The 25,467-nt window shown below is 47.0% G+C and overlaps 1 protein-coding gene across 2 annotated transcripts in view; it reads left to right on the top strand.

Moving 5' to 3' along the window:
• Positions 1–25,467, top strand: part of CDH4 (cadherin 4) — a 703,097-nt gene that overhangs the window by 188,448 nt on the left and 489,182 nt on the right. The gene's annotated exons all lie outside the window — the stretch shown is intronic.

Consider the following 25,467-nt stretch of genomic DNA (forward strand, 5'->3'; position numbering starts at 1 on the left):
TCCCCAGTACTCTTCCTGGGGACGCAGAAGTCAGGGCTTTAAAGTGGGGGTAAAAAACACCAGCTGCCTCATTTGGGTGTGGGGAGCATCCTGTTGGCCCATGTGCTAGGGAGGGGCTCCAGGGCTCTGGCCACATGTGTTGCGTGACCTTCCAGGCCAGTGTGGAAGGTCACCTCGCTTTCTCCACTCTGGCCACGCTTGCCTTCTCCCAGCCCCACCACAGGACCTTTGCACATGCTCTTCCTGCTGCCTGGAGTGCCCTTTCCTGACCTGGCTAGCCCTGCTCATGCTCCAGATCCCAGGTCAGCTGTCACTTCCTGGTGGAGCTGGCCCTGCCCTCCTCGACTAGGTCAGGACCTCCTAATCTCGGCTTCAACCCCCACCTTGGGCTCACCTTGCTCCTCTCTTAAGCACCATCATGATCACTCTTGCACCTTCACCCCCAACTGCATGGATTCCATTTCAACCCCACTGGCCAGACACCAACTGGGTATCCTGCAATTCACTTCTGACTCTGTCTAGCAGAGGCAGCTCAGACCCCACAGGTTAAGGACAAAAGTCTCCAAAAGACTACCCCAACTTCAGATGCAAGCCACAAGTCCCGGGGGGGGGCCTTGGCTACAAATTTTAGAGTTCCCACAACATGCTCAGAATGGATAACTCACTGGAATGACTCACAGAACTCAGTTACCTCTAATTATGCTTTCATTATAAAGGAAACACAGAACGCATAGGGTGAGGTCTGCGAGGGGCAGAATTTCCATCCCTCTGTCATGGAGTCAGCAGGGGTCAGCAGGGGTCTCCTTCCAGCACATCCATCTGTCCACCAGCACAAAGCTCTAATGAGCTTTAGTGTCCAGGGTTTTTATTGTGTTTTGTTATGTAGATATGATTAATTAACACATTGGCCTCATGATTGAACTCAGTCTCCAACACCCCCCCACCCCCATCTGGAGGTCAGGCTGGCTCCAAGTCCCCAACTCTCTGGTCCTGTGCCTGGTCTTTCTGGCAACCAGCCTCCCCATCCTAAAACCACCCAGGGGCCAACAGTGAGTCACTTCATTAGCATAACAAAGACACTCCAATCTCTCAGGAAATTCCAAGGGTTTTTAGATACTCCATGCCAGGGCCCAAGGACAAAGGCCTCTTGTCTGCTCTGCCTGCAGCAAGCTCAGAAAGGCAGGGCCTGGCCTGTTTTGCCCCCTCCTGCATCCTAGCACCCAGCGCAGGGCCTGGGACATGGTGGGAACTCACCAAATGCTGATATTTGAAGGAGGCAGTCAGTCAGCCTGAAGGTGGCAGGGCCTACAGCAGATTTGCAAGGAGACCATAGAAAGGAAAATGCATCTGTCCTTGAAGAGCAGCAGGAAGGGCTCAGAGGTGCCCTGCTTGGCCCCCGCCCCCCTTGTCTTGCCTTTCTCAACTGCTTTTCAACCAGAGAAATGACTCCTCTAGCAAGATCCTAGGCCCTTGGTAGAAAGCTGTTTATTTGCCTTGATGTACATTTCTTTTTCCTTTATGGTATATGTTATTTTCCTCTGGCAAGATCCCTGTTTTCTTTGGAACGGTGCTTAAAATGATAGCATTTAGCCGATGAAATAGCAGCCCATCTTCTGTCTCCCTGTGACACAGCAAAAACGCTGTGACTAGCCAAAATGCCTCGCTTCCTTCTCATTGGCACAGCAAGTCCTTGTGCCGGGCACTGATTGCTAAATAAGGTATCTGGGCTCCAGTCATTTCATCCTAAGAGCAGTTGTAATCAGAGTTTCAGCAGCACACACCACCCTCTCAGGGAGGGAGATGCTGGCTGGGCTGTCTTTTACAAACGGATCGTCAGTGTGTTCGGGTAATAAGGAAATGAGAGGGTTTTTCTTTTCCTCCCAAGTGCCACTGTGCATGGCGGCTTCTTTCATGGAATCTGGGTCCATTGTACTCCATTTAAAAGGACTTAGGTCGCTGGGGACCCTTTCATGACTGCCCTGATGCAGACGGTCCCATTTTGTTGACACATTCCACACAACTGTTAGGAAAATTCCATGGGGCCTCCAGATGTGCCCCTGGAAAACAGAAGACATTCTGATGATGCCAGAAAGACTGGTCCTTTTCCATCCATCCAGGAATCGGGAAACGTTTTCTACTAAGGGCCAGTAGGTTTTTCAGCTTCATGGGCCAGATGTCCATCAGAACCACTCAGCTCCACCACTTCAGCAGGACACCACTTCAGCCACAGACACCACTTAATGAACCGTCCAGACTCCAACAACATTTTATTTTCACAAACAGTGTGTGCCAGGTTTGCCCAGTGAGCTATCGTCTGCAACCCTGAACCCTGCTACAATTCTGATTCAGGTATCCCAAATTAGGCAAAATGTACCTTGCATTTCCCTGACTTATGGGTCAGATTTTTCCAGTGATGCCTTTAATTCAAGGACAAGTATCTTGAGAAAATGTATTGTTTTTTAAAAAAAATTATACTATCATAGAAATAAATAAACTCACCAGGATGAAAGCACAGCTTCCATGAAGAATTCACATTATATACTATGAAAATCTATACCCCGTGCAATTTGAGTGTGTTTTTTCTAAAGAAGCTGGGAAACCTTTCTGTGAGTTTCAGTTTTATAGTGTGTGTTTTGTTCTCCTTGAGAGGACCTCATAAATCAGTTGGACACATTTTGCTATAAAAGAAATATTTTATGTGTGAAATGCTGTCTTCAAGACTTTTCTCTTTTATCAGGGGTTTGTAAAAGTAGAAAATGGCACGTGGGTATAATTGGTTGGCCATAGTCCTTAACCGTAGACATCATATATCTCTGCTTATGCAAAATTTATTTGCATGTCAGAACTTTATTTGAGTGGATAAGGGCAGAAGGAAGCTGCTCTGAAAACATTTCATATGAAAAGGCATATTCTGTACTTCAAAAAAAATATTGGTCAAAACTCTGCCATCCTGTGTTAGTAGGGTGCTAAAGTCCACTAACTACCCACAGAAAACATCCCAGCAGTGTCCAGAAAGAGAACCTTGGCAAAAGTAAATCCTGCCATGTTATTAAGTCAATAAGATCCCCAAAATCAGTGGAAGGAAGCTCAATTCATTTTCAGTACCCCCAAACAAATAGTAAAAATTAGCTAAAAAAGAAAGAAAAACCTTAACTTACCTAAAAACATCAAGATCATAAAATTTCATTCTTATTTACACAATGAAAACAGATTGGGTAAAGCTTTTCAACGCCTCTTTCATTTTTCCCCCCTAAGCCTAGCGTCTGTCTTCGGTGTTGACTGTTCTGACTGAATATGTTTTTAACTTTTAAAAGACCTGTCCTTTAACTGAAAAATAGTTTGACTTTTTGTCAAAATGGTCAGAACAATCTTGGTGGTTGAAGTTGTGTTGTCTGAAGATGCAGGCCTGTCTTAAAAGCGAGAGCCCAAGAAGGGTGTTGCAGTGTGCGTTTCGGTTGTACAGTGTGACACAACAAACCCTTCAAAGCTCAGAGGCTTCAAACAGCTGCTCTGTGGCTCTGAGGGTTGACTCGGCTCAGCTGGCCTGTCCGGACTTGGAGTTTCTCGTGCACCTGCACTCAGTGGGGTTAAGGCTGGCATCATCCCAAGCCATGACCAGCCAGGGCTTGCAAGATGGCACATGTGTGTGGCTAGTAGTGGATGCTGGTCACCAGCTTGGAGATATGCTGGCAGCAAAGACTGGACATGGTTCAGCCTTCTCATGGCATAGGGACTAGGTTCTGAGAGCAGATGTCCCCAAAGGGAGCATTCCAAGAGTCCCCTGTGGAAACCAGAAGGCTCCTGCGACCCAGCTGTGGAAGGTGGGAACATCTCTTCTGCGGCATTCTATGAGTCAGACAGTCCCTGGCCAGTCCAGGTTCAAGGGCCGGGCATTAACCCCTCCCTCTGATGGGCAGTCCAGCCTGCAAATACAGAGAGGGAGGATTCGAGGCGCCTCTTTGGAGACCATCACCCTCAGCACTAGAGGGGACTAGCCGGGAGGGCTGCTCACATCCTAACTCTTTGTATCGCCCTGGTTACATGGTGATATTGGGGAAAAAAGGCATTCTTGTACAGACCACTCCTAAATTGAATTCCTGCTCTAACATGCCTCACTGCTCATCACTGAGATCCATCTCTGCCTAATACACTCAGGTCATCATGGCTTGATCTTAGCTGATTGTTTTATATTGCAACTGTCCTATCATAAAGCCTCAGTGCAATGGAGTTGGTTGCAAACTGAAAGTGCAAGTAATGCAAACATGCAGGACTTCATGAAGATGATGAAAGCACTGTCAAGAAAGTGCAGGAATTGCAGCCACAATTATTGAGAAAGGAGGTGGAGTTCAACCAGATAACCACTGAGGAGGCAGAGATCCAGTTAGTCCATGAGAGTAGAAGACACTTACTGAAGTGATGAATGATTCAGAGAACACCTTCAGGATATTAGTAACATTCTAGACTCGTTTTTGCAAAGATCACTCTTTGCAATGGGGCTCTGAAAGGCAAATGTAAAGGGAACACCCTGTTGAGCAGCCAAAATGCTTGTTAGCCATAACAAGTCAAGTAGGACGCAGTCACTGCTTGCATGTCTTTCACCCTAAAAGTTAGCATTTAGTTGCAGTTATAAGCAAAGTTTTATTAAATATAAAATAAAATACATCTATTTTTGCAAAATTTTAGTTTTGTTTTTTGGATATGAAGTGCTAAGCAAATACTCGGTTTGCACTCTTGACTATAAAATTTCAACCCTGGTTTTCAGTGGATTCCTGTTGAAGATTTCTATGGATTGTCCTTCAGAACAAAGACCTCCTGAGATGTGAATCCGGAGGACCAGGGCTGCAATGCCTGCTTTCCCCTCGCCATGTGGCGGGCACCATGGAGGACACACTGTTGTTGGTGTCCTCGGCAGGTGTCCTGGTGCCTCTGGTTGTCATGGCGCTTCTCTGAGACAGAAGTTCTGGCAATCACATCAGGTGTCTAAATGCTGCTGCCCCTGCGGTAGTAAGTTCTGGAAGGCTGTAGTTGTTGGGAAGAGCCCAGGTCAGCAAATTGGCAGGCAGATTGCTCAGAAAAGTGTCAGACTTTGGATCTGAGCTAGAAGTTTCTTTTGAGTTCAGATATCACTTCCAAAACATTTCCTGCATCCAGCTTCAGTCTTGGGGTGAAAAAGACACATTTCTTTATCCATTTCAGAGCAGAGATGACTTCTTTGAGTTCCAAGCCTGTGCTATGTGGTGAGCTTTCCCACGGCTCACACAGAATCTCAGACCCGAAATGCAGCGTCCAACACCAGCCCCACTGTCATCCGTCCATGGCAGGAGCCAAACTGTCCATTCTCTTGGAAGAGTAACAAGAGAAAGGACTGAATTTCAGAATCAGGGGTTTCAGAAGGAAAGGAAGTAGAAGGAGCATCCAGGTCAGCCCCTTGGCTTCAGAAAGGACGTAGGCAGAGGGACTGGGCCGGGGCCTCACAGCTAATTGGGGCAGAGCTGGGCAGGCTTCTGGGCTCTGCTCACTCATCGATGACACTGGTTATACCCACTCCAGGTGGGAGAAAAGACCCCTTTCCCCACTGCCATTTAACCGCTGTTGGATCCTGCTGTGTTCTGAATGTCTGTGTCCCTCCAGAATTCATCTGCTGAAACCTAACTCCAAGGCGATGGTGTTAGAAGGCAGGGCCTTTGGTTACCAGGTCATGAGGACTCTGCCCTCAGGAATGGGATTAGAGCCTTTATAAAAGGGACTCCAGAGAGCTGCCTGGCCCGTCTTCCATGTGAGCACACATAGAAAGTATCATTTAGGAGAAAACATGCCCTCACCAGACACCAAATCTGCTGACACCTTCATCTTGGGCTTTCCAAGCTCCAGAGCTGTAAGCAATAAATTTCCATGGTTCTTAAATGACCCAGTCTAAGCTCTTCTGTGATGGCAGCCCGATCAGACTACTACAGGACGCTAACAACAACAAGAGCCAGGTTGGGCTGTGCAGTTTGCATGGCACGTTCATCCAGGTTCTCTCCAACCTTTCTTTACTAACAGGACATAGTTTCAGAAAAACTCAAGCCCTGGTGAGGTGGAAACTCTTGCAGCTTTCAAATCCAATCTTTTGTATCAGCATATTCTTCTGAAGGACAGTGATGAGCACGAATGTGACCCACACTTGAAGACCACCCAGACGCAAATGCCCCATCAGCTTCCGGAAACAGTTATTACTGTTTTAAGTGCTTCTATTTAGCATGATGGATTTGATCAGTCTTTGCTAAATTGAGCAAATAAACGAGGATGTATTTAAAGGAGTGTTAGTGCACTTTTCATAAATCCCAAATGCAGGGCAAGCTGGCTCACACCAGTGTTGAAAAGCAGTGTGTGTCCGAGGAAGGGCCACATCACACCGGGTGTGGATTGAGCCGTGCCTCTGTGATGTGGAGACCCTCCAAATACTCCACTTGCAGAACCTATTTTTAAACAAACATCATTATTATCAGGTCAATGAAACATCCCCATATCTCTTATGCTCATCATCCTGCTGTGCAAATATTTGTGGTTTTAAAAAGATAACAGATTGTGAGAACTCCAGTAAAATGATTGCAGAACTAACCACACTTTTAAGTAGAAGTGACATTTCTAACAGGCCCACTCAGATGGTTCCAGCCTTCACTTTGGGGTTATACATTAAACTCCACTTAAGCTGTCTGCAGTGAGGGGCAGAAGCCTGCGTTACAGAGACTCAAAGGCAAAACGTGGGATTCTTGCCTACACCCAGTGGAGCCTCATCCACTGTCAGTGACTTCCAGAGACAGGCAAGGGTGTCAGGAGGCTCCCGGGATGCACTGAAGCAGCTCCTTTTAGGAAATAAGTGGCAAAGAAGAATTTTAACCCTCTTTATGCTGATAAAAAAATACACATGTGTGGGAATGCATGTCTTGGGTTTGAGCACTGATCCTTTTTCTGCAGTTCCCCGGCCTTGGCACTGTTGGCCTCAGGGGCCGAATCACCCCATGGTGGGGGCTGCTTTGTGCATTGAAGGCTGTTTAACAGTGTCCCTGGGCTCCACCCTTTAGATGACCCCTAGGTGCACCCCTTCTTCCTTCCTCCACTCCCAGGTATGTGAATCACAATGTGTTTAGACGTTGCCAGTGTGTCTTAGAGACCAAAGCAACCCCTGATTGAGAACCGCTGCCTAGGAAGACACACTTTTCATTTGTTTGTTGTTTTTAATGTACTTTATAGTTGAGAGACACCGTGCCCCACCTAGGTGTGAAGCACCTTGCTTTACCTGGAAGGCCCGGCATATTTAAATACCACTCCCCTGCACACTTATTTGTCGCAGAGTGGTTAATGCTCTTTAATTGGTGCAGTAAATATTCCAGAGTCTTCCTTGTTATGCCGGAGTCATTTAGAAATCAGCCCTGAAATGTGGCTGCTATTTTAGGGATCATCACACATCATCTGCTGTTTGGTGTCAAACCCTGAGCCGCTGTTATTTAACACTGATTAATAAATGGCAGGTTGTCAGTACTGGTAGTGAAGACACTTCAAGGAGCCATTGTTCTTTTAAATTAAAACATTTAAACATTTAAATCCAGGGCTGGTTCTCGTGGCTCATTTTAATTATTCCTTTTGTCTTGGCATACCTTTCTTCTCCTGATCACACAGCTGTCACGCCAGCAGTACCTGGAGTCGGAACACGACAGCCCTTTCCCTATTAGCTGCCATTATTTTCACAAGGAAAGCTGGAAGCTGCTGGAGCAGATGTTAATTTTGAGAGAAGACTGCTGGCTAAGTTATTAAAATGAGCGCATCCGAAGGCTGCGACTGTGATTTATACGTGGGCAGGGCCTGCAGGACTGGGTCTTGCTTGGCTCTGTATGTGTGTGTGTGTGTGTGTGTGGATCTGTGTATGTGTGTGTCTCTGTGTGGTGTGTCTGTGTGTGTATCTGTCTGTCTCTGTGTGTGTGATTGTGTGTATCTATATATGTGTCCACATCTCTGTGTGTCTGTGTATGTGTCTGTGTGTGTGTATGACTGTATCTATGTGTGTGTGTCTTTGTGGATATCTCTGTGTGTGTGGCTGTGTATCTGTCTGTGTGTGTATCTGTGTGTGTGATTGTGCATATCTGTATATGTGTCTGTATCTCTGTGTCTGTGTGTGTGTATGTCTGTATCCGTGTGTGTATCTTTGTGGATATCTCTGTGTGGTTGTCTGTGTGTGTGTCTGTATCTGTGTGTGTGATTCTGTGTGTGATTGTGTGTATCTGTATATGTGTCTCTATCTGTATGTCTGTGTATGTATGTCTGTATCTATGTGTGTGTGTCTTTGTGGATCTCTCTATGTGGGTGTCTGTGTATCTGTATGTGGCTGTGTCTCTCTTTATGTATCTTTGTGTGTGTTCATGTGTATCTATGTGTGTGTGTCTCCGTGTGTCTGTCTTTATGTGTGTATATGTGTGTTTCTGTATCTGTGTATGAGTCTTTGTGTGTGTTTCTGTGTATCTGTGTGTGTCCATGTCTATGTGTGTCTGCGTGTGTATGTATGTCTGGGTGTATATCTGTGTGTGTGTCTTTGCATTCACCTGTGTGTTTGTGTGCATCTATGTGTATATTTTGTGTTTCTGCATGTGTGTGTCTATGTGTGTCTGTGTACATCTGTGTCTGTGTGTATATTTGTGTCTCCGTATGTATATCTGTGTGTGTCTTTGTGTACATCCGTGTCTGTGTGTATATTTGTATCTGTGTGTTTCTCTGTGTGCATCTGTGTATATTTGTGAGTTTCTGCATGCGTGTGTGCGTCTGTGTGTGTCTGTGTATCTATTTGTATGTATCTGTGTGTATGTGTATGTATGCGTGGGTTTCTTTGTGTATTTGTATCTGCACGTGTGTTTCTCTGTGTGTGCCTGTGTATATTTATGTGTTTCTGCATGTGTGTGTCTGTGTATTTGTGTGTATCTGTATGTATGTGTGGGTGGGTTTCTTTGTGTGTGTATTTGTGTGTATCTGCATGAATGTTTCTCTGTGTGTGTGTGTATATTTGTGTGTTTCTGCATGTGTGTGTTTTTGTGTATCCGTATGTATATCTTTGTGTGTCTTTGTGTACATCTGTGTCTGTGTGTATATTTGTGTGTATATGTATGTGTTTCTCTGTGTGTGTATATATTTGTGTGTTTCTGCGTGTGTGTGTGTGTGTCTGTATCTATTTGTGTGTATGTGTGTGTGGGTTTCTTTGTGTGTGTATTTGTATCTGCATGTGTGTTTCTCTGTGTCAGTGTGTATCTCTGTGTGCATGCACGCATGTGTTGATGGAGCATTTTCCCTTCCCATCTTGGTGCTTGCTACGGGGAATTCTTGTCCCTAGTCTTTTTTCTCCTCTCTTCCCCCACTCCCTATTGCAAGAATCCCAGCCTGACCCTGGCCACCTCTGGCCAGGGAATGTATTCGAAGACTGTCAGGAAGCTCTGGAATCAATGGAGCTGGGGGACCCCAGCTGAACAATATCCAGGAACCAAGGGGCCTGTGGAGAGCCAGGCAGGGTCCCAGCCATCCCCAGGCAGGACAGCATCGGTGTTCAGAGTCTGACTCTGAAGGAAAGGTCCGCTTGGCCAAGCCAAAGGCATGAGCTGTTGCCCCAGGTGCCTCCTTCAAAGTGAGTGGCCATAGCACCCCATGCCAAGACCAGCCACAGTGAGGGTCCTCTGAGGCAGGCGGGGCATGGGAGTGCCAATGATAGGAAGGGTGGGAGTGACGAAGAGCTGGGCAAGACCAATGCCCCTCAAGCCTCGCCTGGCTTCCCTCCAGCCCCTTCTCCCCCCTCCCCTCCCCTCCTCTTCCTTCCTTCTTCCAACAGGTCAGCAGGAGGCAAAGGGCCCAAGGCCATTCTACTTTTAGTTCTAGAGATGCAATTTTCTCACCAACTTCAGAATACACCAGGTTTGTGTTATATTTCACTGTGCTCTCGATTTTTCAAGAAGGAAAAAGAAGGAAAGCCATGTTGCAGCATTAAAGGTAGAGACTTGCAAGACCTTTCCCAGGATGTGACGTGCTGGCTGGACGCCGCGGACCTTCGCACTTTCCTGATTTGACATGGGGAGGGAGGGTTCCCAGCCCATCTGAGCTAGTCCTCCCCGCAGTCCTGAAGGAGGCCATCTGTGGTCCAGTGCCTGGCGTCTTTTCCTCCAGAATGCTGGCCCTGGAGCCTCGCATGCCCACTGGTGGATAGCAGTTGGTTACAATGTAGCAGACATGGCAGTGAAACTGAAACCACAAGGAAACTGTGGGTGGGCAGTTGATTTAGAAGTAATGATTCCTAGGTCCACTTTAGGAAAGACCGTGAAAAATGAAATCAGAGATCGAAAGTGTGGGTCATACTTGGGAAGGGTGTGTTTTACTAAGATGACCTTGGAACCAGACTGGACTAGCAGTCACTAAGCACTGTCAGCCAGAGATAATAATGTAAAATACATTTATTAGACCAAGGCCTACTGCTATATTCTTATAAAACTTATTTCTACAAGTTTATCTCACTTTTATCTTATTTTTATCTAAAAATAAGTAGGGGTACAAAAATGTACATAAGTACTTGATTACTTATTTTGCTTACAAAATTACTTCTCCAATAAAAAACACTATACTTTGATCATACCCATATTTTAAGTGAAAACAACTTTAAATAAGATCTAGCGTCACACTTTTAAACAAACACTCTTATTCTATTGGCATCACTTGCACTGTTCCGTGTCATCGAACGTTCATAGCTGCATAAACATTCCATCTCATGGATTATCGTTCAGCTGATCTGCCTCATCTTAAAAAGTTGGGTTGTTTGCACTTTTCGTGATAGAAGGTGGCTGTAAGGCGAATTCTTGTGCATGCATTTTTCATGCATCTCTGTTCATTTCCTTGGGGTTGACTCACAGGACTGAAGAACTAGAATGGTTTTAAGGTTTCCGCATGTGTTGCTGGTCTGCCCCGAAGAAAGCCCAGCCCACTTATCCATTCATGAGTTTGTGTGTGTCTGAGCACCTGTCTCACCTTAACCCAGGGTATGTGTTGGGGTGGAGAGTGTGTACAATTATATATATACCTTAATAAATATATTCAGTTTGGCCAATTTGTTAGGGGAAAATTGTTATTTGCCCATTTTTATGTGTCATTATTAGTGAAGCTAAATTTTTATTGCCAATTCTTTGTTGGTCATTAGTTTTTTTTCTTTGTAAATTAGTTATCTCTTTGGATTTTGTGTGTGTTTATTTTAACTTACGTTTTTTTCCTCTGGAGTACATATCTTTTCCAGTATGATTTGGAGGAATTCTTTGTGTATTGTTTATTTACTAAACTTTTTGCCTACCATACTCATTACAAACACTCTCTGTGATTTTGTTTGTCTTTTGGGTTTATTCATGGTGTTTTTTGTTTCTTTGCTTGTTTGTTTTTGAGACGGAGTCTCACTCTGTCACTCAGGCTGGTGTGCGGTGGTGCGATCTCAGCTCACTGCAACTTCCGCCTCCTGAGTTCAAGCGATTCTCCTGCCCCAGCCTCCCAAGTAGCTGGGATTACAGGCATGTGCCACCATGCCCGGCTAATTTTTTTTTTTTTTTTGTACTTTTAGTAGAGACAGGGTTTCGCCATGTTGGCCAAGCTGGGCTTGAACTCCTGACCTCAGGTGTTCTGTCCACCTCGGCCTTCCAAAGTGCTGAAATTACAGGCATGAGCCACTGTGCCCGACCTATTCATGGTATTTTTGAAATAAAGGCTTTCCTGGTATTTAGAAGTCATGCTTTTCAGTCTTGTCCCATTTCAATTTTTATCATTCGGGGTCTCCTACCTTCCCCTTTCCCACTCAGATCCATTTTCTCTCTCCTGCTCATTCTACTTCCATTTTTTTTTTTTTTTTTTTTTTTTTAGCTTGAGATGGTGCATGGAAAATTTTAATAAGATGCATGGGAAGGGAGGAGAGGAGATAGGAGCAAGAGTAGAAAAGGAAAAATAAGACTTGGATGGCGAGGACGAGAATGTCACCTTTTGCTTGTATCTTCAAACTCTATTTTTATTTGCTTTTTAAAACATATAATGATGTACAAGACTCTCATTTGGAAATTATATCTTCATTCCATAACCCTCTTTTTTTACCTTCCTTTCATCATATTTTCTGACACTTTCCTCCGAATTCTCCCTCTTCCTTCATTTTCCTTCTTCTCTTATTTTCCCAACACCCTGAAGCATGAACTTACTTTTTGGGGGTCATGGGCTTTTCCCAAGATTCTGCCACCAGCATCCTGTTTGTCTTTCTTGTTCTTCCCTGGGGCCTTCTATGCTGATTTCCATACCTAATCAAGGTAGAAAAGAACCAAAAGGATCTTAAAAGTGGGTTGGCCCAGGCTTTGCTGGTTTGTTTCAGCCCAGCAGGTCTTTAGACTCTATGCTGGCTGGAAGCCAGTGCCCCAGGAGACATTTGCACTTAATTCCTTCTGTATCCCAGGAATCACGGGCAGCTGGGCACCTTGTTTTTACGTTCTGTTGATTGTGAAGAAGGTGCTTTTATAGTTTCCATAAGAGATGTTTATTAAATAAACCTGCACTCTTCCAGACCGGAAAGGTATTATGCGAACGTTTTATGAGCAGAATGTAGGAATTAATGGAGAAAAACTACTAGAAATTTGGGTTGTTTGATGTTGTTTGCCACTCGCACCCAACAGAGTACGGTTAATCATACATCACGGCACAGGCTCCTCCAATCTCCTTCATAATGTGTTTTTTTATTTCCATTTGTGTTGGGGGTTTTGTAAAATAAACACACATTGTGTTCTCTGGGAAGATAATGGGTGTCTCTGAAAGGACAAAGCGGACTCTGATTTAGTCGGCTCTGTGCTGTGATAGGAGCAAGAGGAATTTTATGTATTGCATTATCACCGTTCTGGTGGTAGAAAATGACTTAAATAGACCTAGCCTCCGAAATCGTCATTGTGTTAAGCTTTGTTAGGATGAACTTTTCCTCGCGTGCATGTGCTGTTCTGTATAATGAATACACAGATAGGCACCCGCGCATCTGAGGTTTTCTTTTTGATACTCTGAAAAGGCTATTCTTTCTTTTATTAGGCCAATCTTCGAGGTTAGTGATGGAGAAATAGCAATAATAATAATAACAACAGCATGAAAAATAAAACAAAATCGAAAAGCCCTGGCATATTTAAATTTTCATTAGAAGCCAGCTGCAGTGTCTGGATTCTACAGTAGGTCATGTTAAGGGGCTGCTGGGTCCTGAATATGCAGACTTTTTCTCTACTTTTTAAAACCTGGATCCACATTAACTTCTGTCACTTCACACACAGCCTCTGGGGAAGCAGATGGGGATGGGATGGCACATGCCCACTGTGTGCAGTGCCAGGGGCTGGGTGAGGGTGTTCAGGCTTCATCTTTGCTGCTTCAAGGGGCACTGGTGCCAGCCACATTAGCGTTTTAACCCAAGCCAAGGCTGTCCTCAGAGGCCCACAGCATGGTCCATTTATCTCCACGGGGGGCCGAGGGACCTTGGAACAAAGGTCAGTGTGGATGGCTGGGCCAACTGCCATCGGACCCAAGGAAAGGGGAAATTAAAACCATTAATTTACATATTCTTGATTCTCATGTTTGCTCCCAAGCTCTGTGCAAAGGCTAGCCTCCACTCTTCCCGGCAGCTCCACTCCCTGAGTCCCTCCGCTAATAAGGACTATCCAGCCTGCCTTCTAGTCTCTCTCTGTAGCCTGTGACGTGGGGATATTTTGTAATCGGACGTATAGTCCATCTTGCTTATATGGTAATTTGTACAGTCTCCTAATAGTGTATGAAGAGAAAGGAGGATAAGAAAGAATTCCAACTTTTATTGCTTTGTAAAGATTATTTTAATAGTAGTGTATGTTGATGGTAGAGAATTTTAATAAAAATGGATAAGACTTAAGAACTTGAAATCACCACTGTTAATATTTTGATCTGCAAATACCTTTTCTAGCCTTTATCATTAACTCTACAGAAGTGAAATTATACCAAATACTTTTGGTTTTCTCCTCAATGTATCCGTATACTGAGGTTATTTTCTTATTAGACTTAATTTTCTATACCATTTTTAAGAGCTGCATAGATTCTGTGGTATTTTGTACTACTTCATATGGTAATTTCCATAACCAAGTCGGAAAATATGCTTTGTTTCAATTATCCTATCATTAGATGGGTAAAAGGCACTTCCACACACCTTGCTTTTACGAAACCAGCAGGAACTCTGTGTTCCCTTTTGGAGCAGGTGCCGTTTGCAGCACGGCTGGCCTCTGCCCCTGACTGATCTCAACCCTTATTCAGAATGGAAACTTGAGGGTATGTTAATTTCTACAGTGTTGACAATGATGTCATTACAATCAAAACTATCTTAGTGGATTCTTTTAAGTCTCCTTGAATGACCTTCTGTTTATGAATGTTTAACCCAAGTCTGGTTCAGGGCTGTCTCTGTATGACCCACCTTCCTGGGATAATCATCCAGGACAGGGCTTTGGTGGGACCCCAGCCTTCAAACTTCTGGACAGTTGAGACTAAAGGGAAATGATGCTTCCAAGAGGGGCTCAACAGGACCCACAGATCCATCCTTCCACCCATGCATTGGCCCAGCCATGCAGGGAAAGAGTCTGGGGGCTGGGGGTTCTCCCAAACTGTTCTCCACGCCCTTTTAAGCCTGTTTTCACAGCAGTGGGGGCTGAGATGCAGTGTGATTTGCACCAAGCCCTAACCTCTAAAGATACAGTTTATTTCAACAAAACTTTATGCTGGGTCTTCACTTGACAGAGGATTTATTAAGGAAGACTTCAGATGCGAACAGCTGCTTTGATATTGAAATATGCTTTGGGTTTTGCAAATACATTTGAGGTTCTATCTATGTCTATTCCTATTAAAAGCTCAGTTCCCTCATCATTGTCCCAAACCGAGAAGGTGTCTGAGCTTGCTGTGATAAGACAAGGACTTCTCAGGGCCTGGGTCCACAGCTCGAGGATTCATTCAGCAAACTGCTGGGCAGCCACTGTGGTCAGGACACTGGGTTAGGGCAGAGAACCCCGCTCTTCAATGGAGAGAGTGCTGCTGTGCTCCAAGAGTGGAGGTGGCTAGAGCGGGGTTTTCTCTGCTCTAACCCAGCGTCCTGACAACAGTGGCTGCCCAGCAGTTTGCTGAATGAATCCTGGAGCTGTGGACCCAGGCCTTCAGGAGTCCTTGCGCTATCACAGAACACCAGATAGCCATGATGCCTCTAACACAGTCCATTTGTGAGGAAGTCCACATACCTGGATCATAAGCCTCCGTAGAGAGGGGCCTGGAGGCTCAGGAGAGGGGAGGGGGTTTTGTGGGAATAGATGCTCGCCAGCTATTCTAGAGCTCTTTCCCTCCCTCTCACGCCCCCCTCCTTCCCGCCGTGTCATCCTGCCACCTGTGCATGTTTCTTCAATAGAGTCTTGAGTAACTCTATGATAGAGAGCTGTGCCTGGTGCTGCGGAAGCCTGATGGGCATGATACTTGGCACCTGGCTTCAAAAGGCGGCTGCATATAAGGAGGAAACAGCACGGACCACCACGGAGCATGTGCGTCTCAGCCGCGTCGGAGTAGTTCAGAGTGCTTGGCCCCGGGCAGACCTGGCTTTGAATCCCAGGTAGGATTGTTGCTTTCCTGAAGCCACATCTTCAAAGCCTCAGTTTTGTAATCTGCAAAATGGGTATAATAATACCGTTATATATCTTAATACTATTTCCAGGATACAGACAATCTAACAGGTTCAAATGGGAAAATGCTTCTCGGGCAAAGCCTGAAGCGGCAGCATTTCTTCCTCTTCTACCTTCCAAGTAGGTCCTTTGCTTACTGGGTAAAGGGAGGATCGCCTGGAGCCCTGAGAGTCTGTGTGGACTTACCTAGGAGAGCTGGGGTCGTCAAGGAAACCTGCAGAAGGCGGGAGGGAGGAGGGCACTAAAGAAAGGAGAGGGGAAGGAGGAGGAGGGGGTGGGAGGCTGGGAGGAGGGCCTCCAGGGTGGACTCTGGACAGGGCAGGAGGGCTCCCTGGCCGTGGTGTGCCAGGGAGCCCAGCATACAAGCTGCTCTTCGTCTCCAAAGGCCTAATCTGCGCAACATAAATGAGGAGGGATGTAGAGACTTCCCGGCTCTTCTCTCATGCATAGGCACTTAGATGATTTAGGGAGAAACCATTGGAAAATTAATTATCCAGATAATTGCCTAACACTTCACCTTATAAAATGGAAACTTGATTGTGAGTCTGACATCCACCCCTTCAGTGTCCTTCAGAAAACGGCTGCGGCCCCTTCCTGAGAACCCGGAGCGTTTGCGCTTTTCCTTTCATCTGTGGATTGTGACGCTGGGTCAGCCCGTGCTTGGGCTCCACTGCAGAGTTGCGCGGCTGGTGGAGGCTTGTGCTCAGGTTGTAATAAACCAATAGCCTTTCACCTTCCCAGGCCGGGCCCACAAACAGGCAGGCAGCAGATTGGGTTGTAATAAAGTAATAGCCTTTCATCTTCCCAGGCCGGGCCCACGAACAGGCAGGCGGCAGACTTACATGTTGAGTTCCAGGTGTCTTTGGAATTAATCTCATGTGTCAGAAAATTATATGAGATGATGCCTGATGCCTCTTGTCCGTAATAGATCTTAGTCCCTCGTTTAAGGATTTCCTTACACTGCTTGATAGAGAAGAAAAGCCAACCTTAAGTAGCTTTATGTAGGTAGCTTGATTTCTGAAAAGATTGCTAATCCTAGTGGGAATTTATGTAAAAGCGTTCAGACTCTGCAGAATAGTCAAGGTTTCGATATTTATCAAATGCAGCTCCTCTTGTGTGAATAATGCGTTCTGGGGCAGGCTTGGTAAATTGCTTTAGTTAATGAATTTCAAAGGTAGAGATGGTCGTTGAAGCATCTCATCTGGTGAGCTTGCTGTTTGAGTTTTGCTATTTATTCAGTTTTTAAATTTTTCCAATTGTTGAAGAGTTTTCCCACACCATACAGAAGTAAGGCAGGGAAAGCAAGAGGTGTGTGATTTGGTTGATTCTTCACACTTCATCTTTGTGATGCATTTTTTTTTTTTTTTAATGTGTAGAGGCCTTGCAGGCCTTGTGATTCAGACAGTAAAACCTTGAGAAAGTGGCCCCTGGCAGATGGAGAAGATATGAAATAGGGGAGTGAGACAAAAACAGAAAACTGAGTGACACTTACGTTTCTCAGCTTTTCCACCATCCGTTTACACCACAGCCCTGGGTTCTAACCAGTCTGCCTTCTTATGATAACACACTTCAGAAAAAGCATAGCTGGTATTTAATCTTGTAACTTCTTAAAAGTTAAACTAGTGATGTGTCTTCTCCTAAGTTAGCAGTATAGAAAAAGCTTCTATTAAGCAAATAAAGAAATGAAAATCAAACTTCCTGGGAAGTAATTATATGAGTTTATAATAAGCCATAAGACATTTGAAAGGAAGGGGAAAAAAGCCAATGAAAGAGTGTATTGAGGATATTAAGTAATTTTAATGTCACCATTTGATATCCAGGAACTTGAACAATTTATAGTTCTTGAAACTGTCAAATTGAAGCATTCATTTTTCTGTCATGGGAGCAGTGGCAGTGTTGAGGGATTATATATCTCAGCGTATAGGAAGAAGGAACTCACATTGCACTTTGTTTTTTTTTTGGTTTTTTTTTTTTAATTTATGAAGTATTTATTGATCATTCTTGGGTGTTTCTCGGAGAAGGGGATATGGCAGGGTCATAGGATAATAGTGGAGAGAAGGTCAGCGGATAAACACATGAACAAAGGTCTCTGGTTTTCCTAGGCAGAGGTCCCTGCGGCCTTCCCCAGTGTTTGTGTCCCTGGGTACTTGAGATTAGGGAGTGGTGATGACTCTTAAAGAGCATGCTGCCTTCAAGCATCTGTTTAACAAAGCACATCTTGCACCGCCCTTAATCCATTTAACCCTGAGTTGACACAGCACATGTTTCAGAGAGCACGGGGCTGGGGGAAAGGCCATAGATCAACAGCATCCCAAGGCAGAAGAATTTCTCCTAGTACAGAACATAATGGAGTCTCCTATGCCCACCTCTTTCTACACAGACACAGCAACAATCTGATCTCTCCTTCCTTTCCCCACACTTCCCCACCTTCTCTTCAACAAAACCGCCATCGTCCTCATGGCCCGCTCCCAATGGTCGCTGTGTCTTCCGAGCTGTTGGGTACACCTCCCAGACAGGGCGGCCGGGCAGAGGCGCTCCTCACCTCCCAGACAGGGCGGCCGGGCAGAGGCGTTCCTCACTTCCCAGAGGGGGCGGCCAGGCAGAGGCGCTCCTCACTTCCCAGAGGGGGCGGCCAGGCAGAGGCGCTCCTCACTTCCTTCCAGACCGGGCGGCCGGGCAGAGGCGCTTCTCACCTCCCAGATGGGGCAGCCGGGCAGAGGCGCCCCTCACTTCCCATATGGGGTGGCGGCCGGGCAGAGGCGCTCCTCACTTCCTCCCAGACCGGGCGGCTGGGCAGAGACGCTCCTCACTTCCAGACGGGGCAGCCGGGCAGAGGCGCTCCTCACTTCCTCCCAGACGGGGTGGCGGCCAGGCAGAGGCGCTCCTCATCTCCCAGACGGGGCAGCCGGGCAGAGGTGCTCCTCACTTCCTCCCAGACGGGGTGGCGGCCAGGCAGAGGCGCTCCTCATCTCCCAGACGGGGCAGCCGGGCAGAGGTGCTCCTCATCTCCCAGACGGGGCAGCCGGGCAGAGGTGCTCCTCATCTCTCAGACGGGGCAGCCGGGCAGAGGCGCTCCTCACATCCCAGACGATGGGCAGCCGGGCAGAGGCGCTCCTCACTTCCTATACAGGATGGCGGCCGGGCAGAGGCGCTCCTCACTTCCAGATGGGGCGGCCGGGCAGAGGGGCTCCTCACATCCCAGACGATGGGCGGCCAGGCAGAGACGCTCCTCACTTCCTAGACGGGGTGGTGGCGGGGCAGAGGCTGTAATCTTAGCACTTTAAGAGGCCAAGGCAGGAGGCTGGTAGGTGGAGGTTGTAGCGAGCCGAGATCACGCCACTGCACTCCAGCCTGAGCACCATTGAGCATTGAGTGAGCGAGACTCCGTCTGCAATCCCAGCACCTCGGGAGGCCGAGGCAGGCAGATCACTCTAGGCCAGGAGCTGGAGACCAGCCTCACATTGCACTTTGAAGATGCAAAGTTCCTGTGGGGCGGCCCAGCAGAGACGTCAGGGCTGAACTTGCTGGGTTCGCACGTGTGTAATCCCAGCAGGCTGTGAGGTCCTCCAGGAAGTGATGGGACCCCTCTGAGCCTCCTCCAGTGTCCTGTCTCTCATGGGAGGAGGATGCTATTACCACCCACTTCTTAGGTCCTCAGGAGTAAAGGATTCAGTGTGTGGAAAAGGCTCTGTGTGAAGCTGGGTCCAGGGTGTGCTCAACCTATAACCAGAGCCTCAGAGAAACATGGCGCCTTCTGGGAACCTCCCCTGCAGACAATCTGCAGGCTGTAGATTTGATTCTGTCTGTTTAAAAACCAAATATTTGGCCTATCTTTCTTTGCGGAATTATAAGATATAATCTGTGAACTGATATGGTTTGGCTGTGTCCCCACCCAAATCTCATCTTGAATTCTAGTTCCCATAATCCCCACATGTTGTGGGAGGGACCCAGTGGGAGGTAATTGAATCATGGGGGCGGTGACCCTCATGCTGTTCTCCTGATAGTGAGCGAGTTCTCACAAGATCTGATGGTTTTATAAGAGGCTTTTCCCTCTTTGCTCTGCACTTCTTCCTGCCACCTTCTGAAGAAGGATAGGTTTGCTTCCCCTTCTGCCAAGGTGGTAAGTTTCCTGAGGCCTCCCCAGCCCTGTGGAACTGTGAGTCCATTAAACCTCTTTTATAAATTACCCAGTTTCGGCAGTTCTCCATAGCAGTGTGAGAACAGACTAATACACGGCCATCCTGGTGACCTGTGTGCACTCTGATGAAATTCCGCAGCATGAGTCTGCCTGTGTGTTCACTGAATTCCCTTCTCCCAGCCCTGGGCCGGCTGCTGGGATACGGTGGTGACCAAAGTGGAGACAGTTCCTATCCTTACGGAGTTTATACTCAAGATGGGGAGTCAGCAAAGTAAACAGGCAGCCACAACCATGGGGTGAACTTTGTGATGGGGACGTGCACCTGGGGGGAACGTTGTGCTGGGAGGGGCACCCGGGTCAAACACAGGTGATTGTTAGTGAAGAGCCCATAAGACAGAGTAGAAGTGGGGGGAACATGGAGGGAGGAGCTTTTTTTTTTTTTTGAGACGCAGTCTCACTCTGTCATCAAGGCTGGAGTGCAGTGGTGCGATCTCGGCTCACTGCAAGCTCTGCCTCCCAGGTTCACGCCATTCGCCTGCCTCAGCCTCCCGAGTAGCTGGGACTACAGGCACCCACCACCACACTCAGCTAATTTTTTGTATTTCTAGTAGAGACGGGATTTCACCATGTTTGCCAGGATGGTCTCGATCTCCTGACCTCATGATCTGCCCGCCTCAGACTCCCAAAGTGCTGGGATTACAGGTGTGAGCCACTGCACCCGGCCGGGAGGGGCATTTTAGGCAGGGGAACGGTGTATATGGTAGCCTGCAGGTCAGAGGTCTGTGGCAAACGCAGGAGCCTGCACCTGGTGTTAGTTTTCCCCACTGCGGGGGCCAGTGGTGCAGGAGTGGTTTGAAGGGTGGGTTCCGTGACCAGGGTAAGAAGCATGGATTTTATTGCAAGCAATTGAGAACCATTTAAGTGTTTTATTTTCTTTAACAGCTTTATTGAGATATAATTCACATACAATAAAATTCACCCTTTTAATGTAATTCAGTGGTTTCTAGTTTATTCAGAGTTATGCAGCCATCACCATCAATTCAAGCACATTTTCATCACCCCAAAAAGTTCTATGTAATTTTTCATATCACGTGTAGATTTGTGTAACCACCAAAACCAACATCCCAGAGTGTTACATCTCCACAAGCATATACTTTGTAAAGACATCAAGTCCAACTTTGAGACACAGGAAGATGAGATGGAGAGCATGTACACTGCGTGATGATGTTCAGTATGTAAGCGCTCCAGAAGAAAGCACAGCCACAAGGTCTGTGGCTTGTCCACGAAACCTCTTTGAGGGTGACAACTGCAAACACCCACAGCCCAGGGTGGGCTGGTGGTGCGAGTGCCTCAAATCAGCGTGCCTGTGGGTTGTGTGATTCTCTGAATTGGTGAAGAGCTCTAGGAAAGTTCTGAGCTGCACAAAGGACAGCTTCCCTTCTGTGCATATGGCAATCACACTCCTGAAAAATTCAGTGAAGGATTTTAATAAATCCTGCAAAAACCAGGTGCTGTTTATATGTAAAACAAAATGAAGATCTGGATTCGGGTAATCCTAAACTTCTAGGACTAGCCAGCGACTAGCCAGCCACATGTGGAGCTTCCCATATGCCACGCAGGGCGCATTCGCTTCCCCGGCCTGTGCCCATAAGAAGCTAATGGCATCCCTAGACGTTGGAAAAACCCAAATGTACCTTTCACATTTCCAAACTGCCCCATGGGGTGGTGCCACCCCCATGAGAGCCACTGTGCTTGACTCTGAGATCCTCGAGGACCGTGTGTATGGTCCTTACATGTCATCTGCAGCATGGGGGCAAGCAAGCATGAAGGAGCCAAACATGCATGCAGGTGTGGATAGATGGATACATGGGTGGATGGAGAATAGGATGGAGAGAATGAAGGATGGATGGATGGATGGATAGATCTATGGATGGATAGAGAGAAGGAAGGATAGAAGGATGGATGGATGGATGGATAGATATATGGATGGAGGGAGAGAAGGAAGGATAGAGGGGAAGAAAGGAAGGAAAGGAAGGAAGGAAGGAAAGAGAGAGGGATGGAGAGAAGGAAGGAAGAATGGCTGGATGGTTGGATGGATAGATGGAGAGTGGATGGATAGATGGGTAGGTGGGTGGACAGGAGGACTGATGGCTCTTAAATAACCTCTGCCTGCAAAACCCTCAGGAACCTGCTGCCCAGCATTTGTGCTGAGTTCACCGTCTCTACCCTTCAGGCACAATGGGCCTCTCCACTGCTAAATAGAATGTGTTGGCAACATGGCAGGTGAAATCTTAGGTTGGCTTTTGGAAGAACATTAAGTTGTTTAAGAATCTGAGGTTTTATTGTAGGCCAATGGTTCTCTGCTACGGCTGATTTTGACCCCCCAGTGGGCGTTTATAAATCCCTAGGGATATTTTTAGTTTTCACAAAGCAGGGGAGTGTGAACTCGCATCTAGTTGGTAGAGTCCACCCTGGGGATAAGCAGGGATGCTGCTATACATCTCTCAATGCCAGGGCAACTCCCACATCAACAAATAATTCACCCACGTGGTTGAAAGTGCTGGGGTCGGGAAACTCTGCTGAAGGTGAGGAGCTATATTATTTCTTAAAAGCCACTATAATGTGCATAATTGATCTTTGGAATACTGAAGACTGTAGAAAGATCTCTTGCGCCTTCAAAAGACAACAGACACAGGAGAGGCAGCTCCAGAGAGGAGCTCCGTGAGGAAGCTTCCTGAGGTGTCTTTAGAGCAGAAAGTGTGTTCTGTATGTTGGATGTATCATTAGTATGATTATATGTACTTATGTGAAGACACAGTTGTTCTATAAATGCAGCAAAGCTTCTGAGAATAATAGGAGAACTTCTTCTGGGGATGAGTAAGTTAACATGCAGGGAATGAGAAGCTTGGATTCACAATGGGGTAATAAATGGAAACTCGCTGCACAAAGAAGAATTGGTGTTTTAATTTGTCAGAAAATTACTGAGTGGCAAAAGGGGCTTTTGTGCCAGACTTCTCCTTTCAGAGCGTGAATTTTCCTTAAAAGAGAGCAAACCTGTGTTTACAGCATCCACCTGAAACAGAGAAAATAAGGACAAAGGACCTCCGTGAGGTTCACAGACAAGCCACAGTGTTGCTATCACCACGGGGTCCCTTTTAGAGATGAGAGGACAAGGTCATGGTGGTGGCTGCAGTCCTGCTCTTCCACTTACCTGGGATGTTACCAACATCCCCAGTCACTTTCTCTGCCTACCTCTACTGTCTCTGTCACCCTCTACCATCTGTGGAGCAAAAGGGTGGCTTGTTGGATCCTCCTTCAAATAACTCTGTTAAAAAAGACACTAGGGTAGAGAGAGCCAGAGATGTGAACAGGACATAGAGCCACCCTGAGAAATTCAACTCACAAAGCAGGTGAAATTTGGTGGTGACTGTGATGTGAGTGACAGTGGCAGGGATGATGACAATGGTGGTGGTAGTGATGGGGGACAGGTGACAGTGATTGGTGGTGGTGGCAAAGATGGTGATAGTAGTGAGGATGGTGATGTGATGGTCACCATGGTGATGGTGTGATGCTCATGGTCATGATGGTGCTGACAGTGCTGACACTGGTGGTGGTGATGGTGATAGTATGATGGTGATGGTCACGATGATGCTGACAGTGCTGGCACTGGTGGTGGTGATGGTGATAGTATGATGGTGATGGTCACGATGATGCTGACAGTGCTGGCACTGGTGGTGGTGATGGTGATAGTATGATGGTGATGGTCACGATGATGCTGACAGTGCTGGCACTGGTGGTGGTGATGGTGATAGTATGATGGTGATGGTCATGATGGTGCTGACAGTGCTGGCACTGGTGGTGGTGATGGTGATAGTATGATGGTGATGGTCATGATGATGATGACAGTGCTGACACTCGTGGTGGTGATGGTGATAGTATGATGGTGATGGTCATGATGGTGCTGACAGTGCTGACACTCGTGGTGGTGATGGTGATAGTATGATGGTGATGGTCATGATGGTGCTGACAGTGCTGACACTCGTGGTGGTGATGGTGATAGTATGATGGTGATGGTTATGATGGTGCTGACAGTGCTGACACTCGTGGTGGTGATGGTGATAGTATGATGGTGATGGTCATGATGGTGCTGACAGTGCTGACACTCGTGGTGGTGATGGTGATAGTATGACGGTGATGGTCATGATGATGCTGACAGTGCTGACACTCGTGGTGGTGATGGTAAGATGGTGATGGTCATGATGATGATGACAGCGCTGACGTTGCTGGTGGTGTTGGGATGGTGATGGTTATGATGTTGATGACAGTGCTGACGCTGGTGGTGGCAGTGATGGTTATGGTCATGATGGTGATGATAGTGTTGACACTGATGGTGATGGTATGACTGACACTAGTGGTGGTGATGGTCATGGTTGTGATGGTGATGGCAGTGCTGACACTGTGGTGGTGGTGGTGGTGGTGCTGATGGTATGGTGATGGTCACGATGGTGATGACAGTGCTGACACTGGTGGTGGTGATGATAATGGAGGTGATGATAGTGATGATGGTGATAATGATTTGGATAGTCGTAATGGTAATGACTGGTGACAGTAGTGGTATTGGTGGTGGTGATGATGGTGATAATGGTAATGATAGTGATGGTGATAGTCATGATGGTGGTGGGTGTAGTGGGGGTGATGAAGATGGTGATGTGGTAGCAGTGGTGACAATGGTGACGGTGGTAGTGATGATGATGGTGGCAGTGATGGGACAGTAGTGATGGTGGCAATGGGTGAAGCCCTGGCAGAGTCAGTGGAACAATCCCTCAGTCCTGCTCTACCCTTCAGTGAATGCACACTCTGCCCCACACACGTCATGGCTCTCAGCTCCTCCTGCTTCTCTTGTTCTTCCTACATCTGAGCTTCCGCCATCCTCACTTTTTTTTTTTTTTTCTCTGGAGCCTGGCAACCTTGGTCCAGCCTCTGAGCCCTGGTATTGTCTATTCTCTCTGGAGGCTTCTCATCCACACCTCCCCCTGGCTGTCTCCTTTTTTAGTCAGTTTGCAGCTCACACTGTGCCCTGGAGAGGCCCCAATGGCCCCAGCATCGTCTCTGCCTTCATGGGCTGGTGTTGCCTGGTGGCTGCTTTAGCTTCTTTAGGGCTTGTGTGGCCATCTCCTTCTCTAGAAGGTTGGTCCTTTGGGAGTATCACTTTATCCCAGTTTTTGGTCCATGCTAGTCAAACACAAAGTTGCCAGTGAGAACCCTGACTCAGAGCTTTGTGTTCACTTGTGGGGTTGGGTCAGTGTTTGGGTGGCTGTTGGATCCCAGCCGAGAATGGGCACGATGGAGCAATGGTCAGAGGACCCCAACCCCGGGGCTCCCACCTGATCACAACTGCAGTTCTTCACTGGTCACGTATTGGTATCGTGTAGGGAGCTGGGGGTGCCTGCGCCCCCCAGGACCCCAGTGTTGGCCATTCACCAAGCTCTCAGAGGATTCCCACAGCAGCTGAGGCCGGGAACCAGTGCCTAGGAGGGGGGACGCTCACAACCAGTGCAAGAGAAGTGGCCCAGGGAGGGATGGAGAGCAGGAGGGACATGGTGA

The sequence above is a fragment of the Pongo abelii genome, chromosome 21, assembly GCF_028885655.2.
Source record: "Pongo abelii isolate AG06213 chromosome 21, NHGRI_mPonAbe1-v2.0_pri, whole genome shotgun sequence".
NCBI lineage: Eukaryota > Metazoa > Chordata > Mammalia > Primates > Hominidae > Pongo > Pongo abelii.